This window comes from Chrysemys picta, chromosome 1, assembly GCF_011386835.1.
Source record: "Chrysemys picta bellii isolate R12L10 chromosome 1, ASM1138683v2, whole genome shotgun sequence".
In the NCBI taxonomy this organism is placed as follows: domain Eukaryota; kingdom Metazoa; phylum Chordata; order Testudines; family Emydidae; genus Chrysemys; species Chrysemys picta.
The window spans coordinates 58,352,455-58,366,259 of record NC_088791.1 but is presented as its reverse complement, the minus strand read 5'-3'; positions in this window follow the sequence as shown (position 1 = coordinate 58,366,259).

Genomic DNA, 13,805 nt, shown 5'->3' with positions numbered 1-13,805 from the left:
CTAGGGAGAATTTAGCCAATAAAAGGCCAGTTGAATCACCCAGACACGTCTCAGCAACACAAGACAAGCTGGGGGGCCTTCTCGATGAGTAATCTTGGGTAATGGTAACCTGATTAGCCAGCAGTGTTGCACTGAAGCGTACAAACCACAAATTAGCACCTGACCAACCCACCCACCCATCTTTCACAGAACAAGTGTTCCATTGGGAATCCGGGTTGCAATGAAGTGGCAATCTAGCAAGGTACTGCAGGCAGGTGGGAGAGGCTGACTGGAGATACAAGTTCAGCATAATGCTCCCAAAACTTACAGTGTCCTTCCACAGAATTCCAAAAATCATCCCCAAATTCTCCCAAATCAACAAGATCTGTACCACGGGGGAGGGGTAGGTGCTTGTGTCATAACTATAAAGGGAAGGGTAACAGCTGTCCTGTGTACAGTACTATAAAATCCCTCCTGGCCAGAGACTCCAAAATCCTTTTCCCTGTAAAGGGTTAAGAAGCTCAGGTAACCTGGCGGGCATCTGACCTAAAGGACCAATAAGGGGACAAGATACTTTCGAATCTTGGGGGGGGGGAAGGCTTTTGTTTGTGTTCTTTGTTTGTGAGGTGTTCGCTCTCGGGACTGAGAGGGACCAGACATCAATCCAGGTTCTCCACATCTTTCTAAACAAGTCTCTCCTATTTCAAACTTGTAAGTAAATAGCCAGGCAAGGCGTCTTAGTTTTCCTTTGTTTTCTCAACTTGTAAATGTACCTTTTACTAGAGTGTTTATCTCTGTTTGCTGTACTTTGAACCTGAGACTAGAGAGGAGTCCTCTGAGCTCTTTAAGTTTAATTACCCTGTAAGGTTAATTTCCATACTGATTTTACAGAGATGATTTTTACTTTTTTTCTTTAATTAAAAGCCTTCTTTTTAAGAACCTGATTAATTTTTCCTTGTTTTAAGATCCAAGGGGTTTGGATCTTGATTCACCAGGAGTTGGTGAGAGGAAGGAGGGGAATGGTTAATTTCTCCTTGTTTTAGATCCAAGGGGTTTGGATCTGTATTCACCAGGGAATTGGTGAAGGTCTCTCAAGGCTACCCAGGGAAGGAAATTAGCCTTGGGATGGTGGCAGCGGACCAGAGCTAAGCTGGTAGTTAAGCTTAAAAGTTTTCATGCAGGCCCCTACATTTGTACCCTAAAGTTCAAAGTGGGGATACAGCCTTGACAGCTTGTTTTAAGGCACATCCCCACTCCTGGACAGAACCTACTCATATCTATGGAGCTGTGTTGGGGACTGATAAAAGGAGTGTGCTTTCTGAGCTATGAGGGTAAGGTAAGGGGTCTTGTTTTATGGTATAAGTCCCCTGATCCCAGACAGAACCTGCTGTCATCATGTTGGTGAATGGCTCTGGCAATGGGATTGGTTTTTAGAGCTGATTTTTTTTTAAAAGAGTATTTTTCTATGAAAATCTTTAGTCAAAGATTTGAACATTTTCAGCCTCCTATATTGATTTTGTAGCTGTCTATGAACTTCTACTCAACTCTGGGATAAAAGTCTACTATTGCTTCAGAAAGGAGTGGCCTCCTGAGAATCTCTCTGTGACTCACACGTGGCCTTTCCCCTGTCCTGGATGGAACCTGCTAGAGTTGCTGAGACCCCAGCACTGAATAGACACAAAAGAGTCCTGTCCGTTGGGGAAAGGGGATGGTATGGTTCTGCCACACCTCTAGAGGGAACCTGTTGATGCTCTGGTGGTGAATAGCATCGGGAGAGACGCAATACAGAAAGAAATGGAGGGGAAAATAACTTATTTACTTCACTACAACTTTGGGGGTTAATATATTATGGAGTGCAGTCCCCCTCCTTTTTCTTATCAACTGAAATTCAACCAAAGACACTTATTGGTATCCAGGCCTTTAGTGAATTTTGTGTTGCTGCGTCTGGATAATTAGACACATTACCCTGTACGCTTTGTACGCTGATGGGGGAGGGGTGTGTTTAAAGGACATTTGGCATGCTGTATCATATGATGTTGGTGTTTCTATGCCAATCATGCTTTAACTAAATACTCTCCCAGAACAAAAGGTGGAGTCGCCTCAGGCAACTTTTGTTTCATATCTATGCATAAGTAATTTTCCAATTCTCTGGGGATTTTTTAAGTTTCAGTGTATATAATGCATTCAGACACTCCCTTTTTTTAATGATAGAATCCTTCTTCTTGTCTACACTAGTCTTCAACAGCACAATGGGGAGTTAACCATTTACAGCTTTCCTGGCTAGCCAATAGATTTGTTTTACTTGTTCCCAATTCATTCCAGACTTTTATGAGGAAATATTCAAAAATAAAGCTGAAGAGCTGGAATAATAGTTTCTCTTCTTCAAGGCCCCAACTATTGTAAAGTGAAAAATATGCCAAAAATGTGGGCATTTTCAAACATGTAAGCAGTAGCCTGAAGGCCTCACACAGCACAGCTGCTTCCTATAAAGATTGCCATGTAGGAACAGATTCCCTGAGTTACAGAAATTATTAGAGTATTTTGACACCTCTAATTAAGTCTCCAGAAACAGACAAGTATTTTCATTATAAATGGTTTTCAAACCACTGGTTTTCAAAAATCTGTGATAACCACAGATTCCAGCATCATTTTTGGGGACCCCAGAGGCCCCATTTTTGACTGACTATATGCCATCCAACTAAAACTCTTTCCTTGTTAGGGTATTTGACATTTTGCTAAAACTGCAGTATTCATACTTTATACTATACATTCTCTACATTCTGGTTTAGAGGCCTTAAGTAATACAGGATGCTACAAGTGGTATGAAAAAATGAATTTTTTAAATGGTATGATGTGTCAGAAAAAAAATGCTATCATTTAATAGGCTCCAAAATGAACACATTCCTGCAGAAAAGGAAAGATTACAGAAGAAGAGGACATTTTGGGCATAGCTACAGGGAAGAATAGAACAGGGTCAGTTGATTTACAAATATGCACATGAACCAACCATTTCCCCTGTGTAGGAAGCACAGCACCCACATAAATACTGCAGACTCAAGGCAGCAATAGTATCCATAGAGTGATTCTACTGCTGCTCCATTGTCTGGGAGGAAAGTATGTAGTTTTTTGCTTCTTTAGCTTTAAAAAAAGCTCTGTATTGCCTTAATAGTATTTTCTTGGTGAGAGAGGGTAGGGAGATTTTTTTTTCTTCTTGTATTTTAATCTAAAAAATGTTTGGCATATCAGATTGTTGCTCGCAGTCCTATTGTAGCCATGTTGGTCCCAGGATATTAAAAAAAACTAGGTGGGTGAGGGAATATTTTTTTACTGGACCAACCTCTGTTGGTGAAAGAGACGAGCTTTATACAGATGTGACCCGAGGAAGCGCTATGTATAAGTTCAAAAGCTTGTCTCTTCACCAACAAAAGTTGGTCCAATAAAAGATATTACCTCACCCACCAAGTCTCTGGAATAGCAAGGGTGCTTTAGTTTTTTGAAAAATTGGTCCTTAGAGCCTTGGTTTGTTTTTGGTTTTCATATTAGTCAGATCTGCATGTCTAGCTAGTCATTTCAGATACTGGCCCCATTTCTATTCCTTTCTCTAGATTTTATTTTTAAAAACAAAACAAAACAAAATTAAGGCAATTGGGAGTTCAAAGGATATTAAACATGGATATTTGTACTGAACCACTCATCAGATCCCTGGAGAGCACTTTGTGCTATTTTAGTTTATTTATTTATTTATTTATTATACTTTTTTAGCTGGATAGAGTCAGCAGTCCAACTCAGTTATAAAGCGTATCAAAAAATAAATAAGGTATAGAGCTTAAGTATCTTAAGAATTAATGCTATTTTACTCTTATTTCCATAGCTGAAAACAGCATTTTTATAATATCTTGTAAATGCATTGTCCAGTGAATTCCTCTGAGTTAATGTCATTAACCTCCAGTATAAATAATCTGTGGTGTATATTGTAATAAGATAATGTGAATGTCCAAAGGAACTCATTCCCAGACTACATCAGAAAAGCTACTAAGTCAACAACTGGAGCAGACAATAACAGTGTGAACTAAGGGAGCAGAACTTTTAAAGCATGTTACTTAAAATAGAAAAGCATTTAAAATGCCACTGACAAGATTAAATATGTGCATTCACACTTTACTACTATGTGAATTAAAGTCTGAACATTAAAAATGATGTATCAATCAGATCTGTATTTCTTAAATGACAACTAGCTATATTAAATTACATCATACAAAGCCATTGCTTTTCCTGTTTTGTGTTGTCATCACCAAGTTTCACATAATTTAAAAGGAAAATCATTTACTTTAATTTTTAAACTATACTTCATACAAATACACTCGCATCTAAAACTCTCTGTGCTTGTTTACATTTTGATTCCCTGTGCGTACAGGAGGTGCATGCAGGCCAGATGGATGGCAGGAGAGAGATCACTTGATCATTACCTGTTAGGTTCACTCCCTCTGGGTCACCTGGCTTTGGTCACTGTCGGTAGACAGGATACTGGGCTAGATGGACCTTTGGTCTGACCCAGTATGGCCATTCTCATGTTCTTAGATATTAGGAGTTGGAGTAAAGACAAAAAAAAAAGAGACCATGATAGCAAAGAACATGTCATTCCAACTGTTCTTTCAGATTAAAAATAGGATTTTAGTTGTTTAGAACTGATTCAACTAGACTCTGCTTTGCTCACCAATCCCAGACCTCCTCTAAAGGGACAGAGCCTCAGCTGCTGAAAACTGGCCTTGTGCCACTGAAGTCAATGGAGCCAGACCCATTTAGCTGAGGGGCTGGCCCAAAGTGTTTTAACAAGTTGACTATACATGAAGAAGCAATACTGATGCCATATGCCCATACTTATGAAAAAGAGCATCGTTTTTCACTTTACTCGACCAGAGCCACATAACCCCTTTTTAGTCTGGAATATTGTTATATCATATATTTGATACATCAGTGCAAAATAAAACAAACACAAAGCAGCATTATGGCTGAGAATCCATACCCACAGAAGTCAGGAAATTAAAAATTATGGTTCCCACAGCAATTGTAATTCAACCCACTTGTGTAGTTTCTTTTACTATCCATATTGTTAAAATGTATGCCTTAAATCATACTGGAAAGGAGTGGACCACCACCACATTTGTTATGGACTCAGATACTTCTTCTAAATTTAATCCAAAAAGTCTCTCTCTAGAAGCCACCTTCAGTAACTAACTGTTCTCATGGAGTAGTTGCTCTTCACATTGTTTAATAAAATCCACCCTCATTTAATAGCTACACCTTTACTATGCAAGCCACAGGGGAGAACTGTTATATTAATATAAACCACCTTTGTTTTGAAGTTGCTCTTGATTTAAAGCCACAGCATGGAAAAGTAATTAAATTTAATAAAAGCCACCGCTTCTAAGCAGAAATATATGGTACTGCTATGTACAATGTGGCCAAGTTACTATGGCTTTGAATTTTTGTGCACTTAAAATTCACTACCATAATGCTTTTAAGACACACATGCCTTGCAGTCTTTGATTGTTTTCCTAAGAGATATAAGGAAAAGAGTGACTGATTGTAGTTCTCCTCTGCTCCCCGATGTTCAACATGATTCCCAGTGCATATTTTAAGGGGTGTAGCTGCTGAGCAATAATTCTCTGATCACATAAGCGAAGAAAAGAAATGTTTCCTCATGTTTGTATTTGGACTTTGCAAAATTCACCAGGCTTAAATCCACAACCCACATTCTAAGCCCAAATGAACAGAGTGATAAAATATTATGGGCCTGATTAAAATTCAATTTAAAAAAAATCACAAGAAAGACCTCTGTCATCTTCAGTGGGAATTGGATCGGCCCTATAAACCTAGCAATCTGTGCAAACAATACACAATGTCTAAGATGCGTGTTCATAAGCACAAACATGCAACTAAAGCAAGAGAGGCCTGAATATACTAAGCCTATAAAATAAAGTTCAGATAAAACAATAAATTAACCTATCATAGAATTATAATCTGGGTCACAATGTCCATGTCCATAACTTCTGCCCAGCCTTCATTACAATGGCAGTCTGCAAAGTGGCACCATTGGTTTTTAGACTGCTAAATGATGCAGACAGGCTGTCTTGGAGAATACAACTCTGACACCATCCCTCTTTTAAACAGGTGGTCGTTATGTCTCAGATCAGCAATTGGCTTTGCTTTGTTGCAGTGGACTCTGTGGAATGGAAGTGTCTCCCAGCCAATATCCAAACTTACAAGGGAGTGAAGAATCAAGCTCAGTGCTCTCCAGAGACTTTGCTGGAACATTGCACCACATCATCATTCCCAACATCATAAAAGACACAGTTTAGCTCTAAGGTGCATAATTAGCCAAGCATTAACATAGGACTAGTCAAACTATATCAGAGCAATGGCCTACCTGGTCCAGTCTCCTGTCTTGGACACTTGTTAATACCAGCTGCTTCAGAAGGTGGAGTAAGAAACCACATAATGCACAATTATGAAGTAACTTGCCCACAGCAGACTCTTCTTCCTAACCCCCCCATCTAGGGTGACCAGATGTCCCGATTTTATAGGGACAGTCCCGATTTTTGGGTCTTTTTCTTATATAGGTTTCTATTACCCCCCCACACACACACACCACCTGTCCCGATTTTTCACACTTGCTGTCTGGTCACCCTACCCCCATCCTGTGAGCAGTTGGCTAACGCCCTGATGTGAGGGTTTATTTATATATGTATCTATTGAACTGTGGCTGTTCTAATTATCTACATAGATGTCTAATACTTTTTTGAATCCTGCTAAGCTGTTGGCCTCAATGGTACCCAATGGCAATGAGTTCCAGAGATTGATTGTGCATTATGTACAAAGTATTTCCTTTTGTCATTAAATTTGTTGCTTTTCATAGAATATCAGGGTTGGAAGAGACCTCAGGAGGCCATCTAGTCCAACCCCCTGCTCAGAGCAGGACTGATCCCCAGACAGATTTTTACCCCAGTTTCCTAAATGGCCCCCTCAAGGATTGAACTCATAACCGTGGGTTTAGCAGGCCAATGCTCAAACTACTGAGTTATCCCTCCCCCCAATGTCCCCTCCTACTTGTATGATGCAAAAAGTGAACATGGGAGAACCCAGTTTGCTCTCCCTCTACCATTCATTATTTTGAATTCATATATCAGGCCCCCTCTTATTCACGTCCTCTCCAAACCAAACAGTCTCAAGCTTTCCTCATACAGAACTCTTTCTCTCCATCCAGCTTTATTAGATCCTCTCTGTTTTAAAGCTTTCAAAAAGGCCTCTTGGCAGATCTCTCATCACTAAATTTAGCCTCTATTTTCAGAGAGTTTTACTCTTTGTCCCTTGTGGTGGGCGGCAAGCACAGAAGGCAGAATCCTCTTTGCTTGTCCCTGTGGATTTTCATTTGCATCCAAATTTTACATGACACTCTAAGCTCACTTGAGTTTTCAAGAACTGAGCAGCATGTGACGCAGGCAACACAGTCAGCAGCCTGCCTAAAGAAGGACACTAGCTGCTGAAACAGCCTCTGGCCCCCTCCCCAGGATGTGAAGTATCAGAATACAGCATGGAATGTGAAGGGGGGTGAGGGAAATGAGAGGGGAATGAAGGAGACCACTTCTAACTGCTGTTTCTCTGGCTCTTTTAGTATCTGTGCCTGTATTTCCATTGAAATATAAATTGAAATTAGAAGCCTATGGGTTTTAAATCTATTGATTTAATAGGCTGATAAATAATAATTAATAAGATAATACTAGATTAGTAATAATAACACTATATAGGATAATAGTGCTTTCCTAACTCACAGGGGTGTTGGAGGATAAATATGTCCAAGATTGTGAAGCCCTCTGATATTAGGGTGGTGATGATAAGAGGATACTTTAGGCTACGTATACACCGCAGCCACAGGGTGTGAATGCAGCCCGTATACACATACTCAAGCTTGCTTTAATCTAGCTAGTTTGGGTAAAGTGGAGCTGTGGCAGCACAAGTTTCAGGGCAGGATGTAGAAACCTGCCTGGAGTCTTGGGTATTTACTCAGGTGGTTAGCCTGCACTGAAGCCTATGGTGCTGCGGCTTCACTGCTCCAGTATCCAAGCTAGCTAGATTAAAATAGCTCAGGTACATGATCTACAGATGAGTCTGCATGTGAGTGTGATTGCAGTGTAAACATCACCTCAGAGAGATAAAAAGAGCCCCAAGAGGCTCGCTGTTCTCTCTGTACCCAGTTCTCTCTGCAAACCGTAAGCCCATCACATCAAGGAGACTTTTATAAGGAAATTCTGCAAAATGAACCTCCTGGACTTCAACTCCTCCCCTCTTTTCATGCTCCTGTGGGTTTTACCATGACACAAGAAGATTACAATCCCATAACATCAACCCTTAGTTTAGAAGGTGTGATCACTTCCAAACACCAATGTAGCGAGAGAGTTCAAAGCTTCTCTGTGCAAGTTATTGAGTTTCTCAGGCCGTAACGTGGTTTCAAGGGCATAGAAAAAACAAAACAAAGCAGGTGTGTTCAGACAAGTTGATATACACGCGTTATTGACTCTGAAATGTGGTCAAAAGTTTTGTTTGGGTTTCTGTTTAGCAATTACTAGAAGCCAATCAAAAAAGTTTCACCAAGAAAGCAGAAACCAGATGAGATCCTCAACCCTGCTCAGATACCTACATCCTGGGTGAGGGGGCCAGAGTGGTGTAAAGGGTTACTGGTTTGGTTACTGCAAAGGATTCTCCTAGTGCAGGGACTGGAACAAAAATAAAACAGCCTGAGTGTCTCTTCTGAAGATCCCATTGCAAGCCGGTGGACACTGTCATAACGGGCTCCCAGAGCTAAATTATGTAAGGACTTCTCAGTCTCTGGAGAAGCCCAGCAGGAGGATGGCACAAGTGTCACAAGGCTTACAGACACCACAGATCCCATCCCCCTAGGCTGTGGCTCCAGGGTCTCATCTACCCTTAAAAGTTTTACATAAATATGTCTGTTAGGGGTATGATGTTGAAACAGTTATACAAGTAAAACCCCTAGTGTCAATGCAGTTATACCAGTATAAGAATTCCTTATTCCAATATAATTTATTTCAGTTCCTGAACAGGAATCATCTCTACTAACATAACTATGTCCATGCTGGGGCATTGTACTGCTTTACCTATACCAGCAGAGGTAAAGCAGCGATTTTTTCCAGCATACACGAGTCTAGGGGTGTGTCTACATAGGGATAAAAGACCCATGGCACAGCCACTGCTGGCCTGGGTCAGCTGACTTGGGCTTGCTGGGGCTCGGGCTGCCAGGCAAAAAATTGCTGTGTAAACACTGGGGTTCGGGCTGGAGACCGATCTCTAGGATCCTCCACCTACTCAGGGTCCCAAGTATGGGCTTCAGTGCAGGCTAGCCACCTAAGTAAATCCCTAGGGCTCCAGGCAGGCTTTTACATCCTGCCCTGAAGTGCACACTGCCACAGCTTCATTGCTCCAGTACCAGAGCTAGCTGGATTAAAACTAGCTTGGGTATGCATATATGGGCTGCATTCATGCTCTGTGATCGCGGTGTAGACAGAGCCAGGCTGAGCCTGAACGTCTACACAGTGATTTTTCAGCCCGGATCCTGAGTCCAACAAGCCAGAATCAGCTGACCTGGGCCAGCCATGGTTTTTTTTATCCCTGTGTAGACATACCTTAAGATGTGTTGCACAGAGTCTCACCCTCTGCTTTTAGAGAAGAGGGTTTGAGAAATGGAAGGAAAATATTTATAAGCCCATGAGGAAGCCTGCAGGAAAAAAAAAAACACTGTTGTAATTTGTATCCATGAATCTGCTTAGAAAAGACAACAGGGTAAAATACCCAAAGGACTTTTTAGGCATCTATCATCCAGATTTTCTTTGTAGCAGGGATTTAGTATCAGGGTTGCGTAAAGGAACTGTAAGAACTTCAGTGCCATTGTTGACACTAAGAGGATGTGGTCTGATAACGTGTTGGATAGAGGAGAGGAAACAATAACATCAATGGGCAGAAACTCTTGCTTCCAAGCCATCTGCTTTGGAATATTTTGACAGAGATAAGAAATGGAAAATGCTCCCCTAATACATAGAGACACAAGGTGGGTGAGGTAACCTTTTTTATTGGACCAACTTCTGCTGGTGAAAGAGACACGCTTTCAAGCTATACGGAACTCTTCTTTGGGTCACAGAGCTCTTTATAGTTCGAAAGCTTGTCTCTTTCACAAAGACAAGTTGGTCCAATAAAAGATATTCCATCACCCACCCTGTCTCTCTAATATCCCAGGACCAACATGGCTACAACAATACTGCAAACCCCTAAAACATAGCTAAACATATGATGCAAGCCACTAAGATCAACACTCCAGTTAAATCAGATGGATAGAGTGACCAAAAACTATGCAAGAAGGGCTTAGTGGATTTGTACAAATTCCTCAAACTGATAGAAAACTAGTTTTCATGAGAGATGTTCTAATCCCACCTATACTGTCTCTCTCATCAAATGTGCTGGTCAATCAAACAGCAATCTGGCAAGGACTAAGTGCTCAAGTGAATAAAAGTCCCTGTTAGTGCTGTTTATATATTGTGCACTACCTTACACACACTCGTAATGTGTGACATCAGAATGTGGCATGAACATGTACTTCCATTAGAGTTACTCTTTTTATGGAAATATTTCAGTTTAAGAAATTCTACCAGCTCTATTGCCGGAGAAATGAATGAATCCGGAAGAGAATGACTTAAGATCATACAGTGGGATTTTCAAAAGCTTTCAAGTGTTGCATAATTTTTCTCCCTCCGAAGTCAATGGGAGTAGAAGGAGACCAATGTTTTTGAAAATCCCACCCATGGTGTCTAACCAGGGAGATTTCCTGATCAACATTCTCTGATGCAGCAAGTGAACATTTCTGGCATCCTTCATATCTCTGGCCCAGACAAATACAAGAGGAAAGCTGAGGATGCATTACTGACTTCCCCACGCTCCCACAATTTGTTTTTGAGCCTTAAACTATTCTACCTGGTTTCCCACAAGACAGTAGGTCACTAATACTTCACACACAAAAAATTACACCTATCCATGAAGTCCTGAAGGCACTCCTATTTGTTTTAATCTTCAGATAGAGATAACAGATTAAGCTTTTGATGTTTTTTTAAATGGCAAAACTGTAAAGCATGTAGAAAGTCTGGTATGTCTGACATGAATATTCACATAGGTCTGCTCCAATTCCCATTGAAGTTTATATTGGGCCAAATTCTACCATGATCTTTCATGGAAGGTCTGGTGGGGTTATGTGCATTAGCAAATGTAGACTGGAGGCTGGTGTATTGTTAGTGGCTGTTTGAACTATACAAGTGGCTGAATTCAGCTTCATGCCACCAAGCTGAGTGTGGCAACTGTGCTCCCAGAACACAAAATAGTATTCTCTTCTACCATTGAAGTTGGTAGTTACTTGCTAAAGTATGGGAACCAGGGAGAATAAAAGAATCCTCTCTACTAAAATGAACGAGGAGTCCAGTGGCACCTTAAAGACTAAAAGATTTATTTGGACATAAGCTTTTGTGGGTAAAAAAAAAACACTTCTTCAGATGCATCTGAAAAAGGGGCTTTTTACCCATGAAAGCTTATGCCCAAATAAATCTGTGGATACAGACTAACACGGCTACCCCTTTGATACTAAAATTAAGTTCAACATATGCACTGGTGATGCTTTTTCAGTGAGCACAAGGTAAAATGCAACTTCGTGTTATATGTCGCACCAGCCTGGCACTTGGGCATGTCCAAAGTGAGAACTCTGTGGCATGTGAAACACAATTAGGGTAAGTTGTCCTGATAATGCCATGGATAGCATGATTCACTATTATCTCAGAAGTAAAACTGTGAAGCAGACTTATTTCAAGATACTACTATGCTTACTCCCATTGAGTAGCAGCTTTACTGTGCAAGTAGCCCATGGACCAAAAGTTCCTACTTAGTATGGGTCGGATGGCAGAATTTGGCCTTTGATGAACAATATTGCACACCACAGAACCAAATTCTGCTCTGGCTTCCATCCTGTATAAATCCAGAGTAAATCTATTTAAATCCATGGTGTTGCTCCTGATTTATATTGGTATAAGTGAGAGAAGCACATGACCCAAGTCTGTAATCTCACAGTTAGTTTGATTGTTCAAAAAAAATTTACCAGGTGTGTACATTTTATTCATGATAAGAACCAGGTTTATCCACCCACAAAGCAAAGAATTACTTTTTGCTTGAAAGCAGTGCTTTCTATGAAAGTGGTTTTTCATCCTGCAAAGATGATAAGCAGTGAAAGAAGCTGCATGAAATCACTGTAACAAGAACAACATCTGACTTAAGAAAATGGATACCACTTTGAAAGACTACAGCTTTAGTGACGAGTGTAAACTGTAACTCCCTCACTTGCTCCGATGTATCATTTAACAAGCACACCTTTTAGCCTCCAGTGTTTTTGTAAGAGTTGTACATTTATTTGACAAAAATGGCTGTAGATATGGACAAAGAAAATAGATTAAAAGCATCTCTCAAATTTATCGCTTTCATGAAATTAGCATTCATTTAGCCCTTAGATAATAAACATTCATATCTCAGAGCCTCAGCTGTAGCACTGAACAATAACCGTTGCGCACAGATAGATGTTAAACAAACACACTCCCACACATGTAGTATCCAGCCTAATGAAACTGCAGCCACTGGCAGGTTGCTGGAAAATGTCCAGGTTCCAGAAAGAAAAGTGGCACATCCACGACCAGCAACAAAAGAGGTCTGTCACAGAGCCTCAATGTGCACAGCTAATCAGCTGTTCTCAACACCTCTGTAAAGAAGGAGACTGAAGGCCAGATGTTCAAAGATATTTAGGCACCTAAAGATGCTGGTAGATACACAAGTCCTGTTCACTTCAATGGGAGTTAAGCACCCAGCCTGCTTAGGCACTTTTGAAAATCCCACTAGGCACCTATCTGCATCTTTAGGTGCCTAATACTTCTTAAATCTGGCCCTGAGTCCATAAAACTACAAGATAATAGAGAGACAAGGTGGGTGAGGTAATATATTTTATTGGACCAAATTCTGCTGGTGAGAGAGCCAAGCTTTCAAGCTTACACAGAGCTTTCTGGCTTGGCAGCATTTCACAACTGCTTTGTGCAGGTGTAAATGGCTGCACAAGTTACTAGACAATGGAGAATCACGCCCCAGAGAATAACAACACTTAGCTCAGACAATCATTTTGCACCTTTTTTCCTGGGTTACCTGTGCAGACGCCATAGCACGGCAAGCGTGGAGCCCGCTCAGCTCAGCGCTGCTGTTGTGAGCATTGTAAACACTTCGCGCATTATCCTGCAGTATGTGCAGAACCTGGCTAGGAGATGCCAGCACAAGGACGATTGTGAGGAGAACATGGACACAGACGTTCCTGAAAGCATGGGATGTGGAAATTGGGACATCATGGCGGCAGTGGGGCAGGTTGATACAGTGGAATGCCGATTCTGGGCCCGGCAAACAAGCAGACTGCTGGGACAACATAGTGTTGCAGGTATGGGATGATTCCCAGTGGCTGTGAAACTTTTGCATCCGTAAGGCCACTTTTCTGGAACTCTGTGAGTTGCTTTCCTCGCCCTGAAGCGCAGGAATACCAAGATGAGACCTGCCCTGAGAAGTTGAGAAGCGAGTGGCGATAGCCCTGTGGAAGCTTGCAATGCCTGACTGCTGCCGGTCAGTTGGGAATCAATTTGGAGTGGGCAAATCTACTGTGGGGACTGCTGTGATTCATGTAGCCAATGCAATCACTG